At 32.9% G+C, this 3,789-nt stretch overlaps 1 long non-coding RNA gene across 1 annotated transcript; it reads left to right on the top strand.

Moving 5' to 3' along the window:
- Nucleotides 1-1,979: 1,979 nt before the first annotated feature.
- LOC110939389 lies at nucleotides 1,980-2,560 on the top strand. Its single transcript, XR_004894544.1, has 4 exons — nucleotides 1,980-2,111; nucleotides 2,179-2,241; nucleotides 2,334-2,429; nucleotides 2,505-2,560. It is a non-coding gene; the product is annotated as an uncharacterized LOC110939389 (long non-coding RNA).
- The last annotated feature ends 1,229 nt before the right edge of the window (nucleotides 2,561-3,789 follow it).

Below are 3,789 nucleotides of genomic sequence, written 5' to 3'. Positions count from 1 at the left end.
ATAAAAAAAACTCGTTCATCACCATTTGTAAGATCGGGGTATTCATATTTTTTAATTCTGTATAAGATTATACTGCACAAATATCGGCTCATAAAACTCTGCGAAACATAAATGCTTTTTAACCTAGTGAAATTAGCTCATAATACTTTGCCAAACATAAATGCTTTTTATCCCCTAGGTTATTAATGATATATGTTTGTTTATGGGCTCATAATCTACACATCGAGAGTCAGGTAACGATTAACAACAGGTCATACAAATACAATAATATTCAAATCGATGGCAAAGATGATGAATAAACAGTACATGAGGGTCAAGATTCGGTGTAATATTCAACTACCTGTGCCCTGATGACTCTAAAAACCCTAATATGGTTCCAGTAAATAAAAAGTAAGAAATCGAAAGAAAAGGCAAGAAAACCAAGATTGAATGTTACCAAAGAGATGGAATTGTACCTTTGTGATGAAGATTTCGTAAGGCTGAAGGACGGCAGGCAGAATTAGGGCAGAAGATTTCGATATGAAGAAGAAATTGAAATAATTCCAGTTCTTGCCAAAGAAGAAAGATTTATCTTTCAAAAGAGGGGCCTGCTACTGTGAACCGAATGATTTATCTTTCAAAAGACTGTGAATTTTAGAGAGAGAGAGTTGAGAGAGAAATTGATTAGAGAGGGTAATTAATTGAAGAATATAATAGGTTATATATCTGGAGCCATAATTTTGAATTTTGAATTTGGAGCCATAATTTTGATTTTGAATCATCAGTGGTTGATTTTGAATCATCAGTTCGTGACTTTTGGAGTTGACCAGTGGTTTGGATGATCATCAGTGTTTGCCCTTTTGCCCATTTAGATACTGATTATATATTTTAGATAGATTATTAATTAATAGATATGATTACTTCTTAGAGTGCATTAATTGCTGATTTCTTCTCCCCATGCAATTTCAAACTTCCCTCCTAAATAAATCTCTTATTTACTAATAATAAAATCTGATTATATATTTTAGAAAGATTTATACATATCTAAATATTGAAAAAGGAATTATGACATCAACGATTACATGTGGCATACCTTAGAAATTGACACATGAGCTCATAATCTCTTATTATAGATAGTATAGATATTGGAGAGTTCAAATGAGAAGAAATTTTTTGTAAGAATAAAAAAGAAGAAATTTCAACCAATAAGAATGTTTCATTTTACTTCATTTAATTTTTGTATTTAATATTACTGTAAAGGTATATTGGTAAACTTAGATGGATCATTAATTGGTAGTCTTCATTTTTAATAGCTAACTACATTAAATTTGTAACTTCTTTTCAAAAAAACATATTTTTCAAAAAAAGAAAAAATATATAATTTAAAGTGTAGTATAAATTACGAGGTGTGTAGGATGAATTACGAGCTGTGTAGGATAAATTTCAATATGTGTAGGATAAATTTTAAAACGTGTAGGATAAATTTTGATGTATGTAAGCAAAAATTTAAGTGTGGAGGATGATAGTGTTTATAGCTAATTAATTAGTCAAAGATAATAATAAATGAGTTGAGAGAAAAACTATTTAATGTTTTACATTTCTACCCTTTGTTCGTTTTCTTCTTAATTTAATTTTCTTCTCAAATGAACCTTCCCCTAGATATATATATATATATATATATATATATATATATATATATATATATATATATATATATATATATATATATTGTTCCCGTTAAGTCTAACCAACTCTCAAATCAATCTCCACCGTTAGATTTGGCTGAGATTAAATCTCAGCCACTTAAACTCCCAAAATTAACCGCTATGATGGCGGTTTTCTACAGTTACTTGCAGTTTTCACAGGTTACCAAATAACTCCCCACTCTCCCCTATCCTCCCATATAGTTCTCGCACAGTGGGAGAGGTTTTAGGGTTCTTTATCCATATCGAACCGTCACTCACACGCATTTCACTATCTTTCTCTCTTGTCTGAAGCCCACCAGACCACCATGTTCGTAGACCCTCCGGCGAACCACTGTGAACCGTCATTCCTGAATCACCCCACCATCGTTGAATCGTTTGGGGATTTTTGAGTTTAATCATCCAAGCGTTCTTCAAACGCGAGATAGGGTAAGCATCTAGATTGAAATTAGGGTTTCTTATGATTGTAATTTTTATGTTCTAGAACTTCCATCAGTTGGTGTAGTTCATCAAACCAGGATGCCTTCCACTGATCCAGTTCTCCTCCCGCGAGTTCAAGGTTAGTAAGTTCTTAGTCTGAGATTATTTTTTTTATTTCTTCTGATTATTTCCTACTGTTTCCAATCACCGCCATTTAACCTCCCGTCACAGGAAACCATCATCGTCACCATCGCAGGTAGCCTTTTGTTCAGATTCGAAAGTATCATAGAGCTCATTCCGGAAGTTGGTGCTCCTGTCATGGCTGTGGTATGTTTCTCTCTTGTATAAAACATAGTTTTTTTTTCATACTGAATGATGGGTTTTATATTTCTGTTTTGACAGAGCGCACTTGGCTCACGGTTTCTTTCTGAGGGTCACAATGTTTATGAAGCAGAACAAGGCGAAAAGGTATACATAACAGAAGCGAACAATGTGACACATTTTGTTTAAGATGACTGTTAATTAACATGTAAGTGCCATTTATATGTTCAGCAACTGAGAGTTCAACTTGCTTCCACGTTTTATCCAAACCTTTGCATAGAGGAAGATGACATCTTTGTATCTGGTGGTGCACAGTCTGACATTTCCCGCCTTCAGGTCTTTGTTTGATTTAATCTTTCTTTGTATTTTTTTAATTCAATCATTTGCGGTGTCGACATTCAGTTCCATTTAGCTCAATATCATCTGGTTATTGTGTATAAAGACATTAGTAATTTATGCGTTTGACCTCTACTTCTTATTGATATTTGTATTCAACTTCTAGCGTTTCATCATCTTGCTTTCCAAGTAAGTAATAATCTTGAGAGACAGTAAAACATTCTTATAAAGTAGATATTTGTATTGAAAATTCTAACATTATTACTTTCTACTAGGTTGACACAAATGTGGGACACTAGGATGTATAGCTGTAAGACTTGGGTGTGTACCTTGGCTACCACTTCCCAAGTCCCTTCAGTTGTATCTCTTAGAACTGTAAGCACTAAAGCTTATGCGAAGTTTCTGGCTTGAAAAATATGACTTAACATCTATATGCGTATCCAGGTATCCGGTTCAAGAGACCATTCAAAAGTATTAACAGCCTACAATGTGCAAGTTTGACCAGAGAACTTTGATGAGGAGATAATAGCAGGTTTTTTCTTTCACATACTTATATGCTTTTTAATTTTTTGATTTGATATTTATAATCCAAACACTGGCGATCATGTAATATATATGGTTCTCTGTTTGTTTATATTGGCCTTCTTTCCATGTCTTTGTTGGATCAAATGATATTCGTACAAAGAACTATGTTTTGTGAGTTTTAGGTTAAACCTTAAAGCAAACACATGTGTAATGTTATTTTTTTATTTAGAATTTATTGGAAATGCCACTATACTTGCTCTGAAGAAGTATCTCTTCTGTTGTTTGTGAGCAGGATATTAATTGAAGAAAAGCTCAATAACTAATGGATGAAGTGCTAAGAGTGACACATGTTGATTAAATACATTCACACTTCACATGGGTGGGTATCTTTAAGGACATACCTTTATGTTCTAGCACAAAATTGCTAATTTCTGAACACATTTTTTATTACTAATTGATGCATTGAATAACACATTTTTCATTTGCTATCTTTTTTCTCAATGGT

The sequence above is a fragment of the Helianthus annuus genome, chromosome 5 (genome assembly GCF_002127325.2).
Source record: "Helianthus annuus cultivar XRQ/B chromosome 5, HanXRQr2.0-SUNRISE, whole genome shotgun sequence".
Classification (NCBI taxonomy): Eukaryota; Viridiplantae; Streptophyta; class Magnoliopsida; order Asterales; family Asteraceae; genus Helianthus; species Helianthus annuus.
Note: the sequence above shows the minus strand (reverse complement) of the source record. Positions and strands in the feature narration are given on the sequence as shown.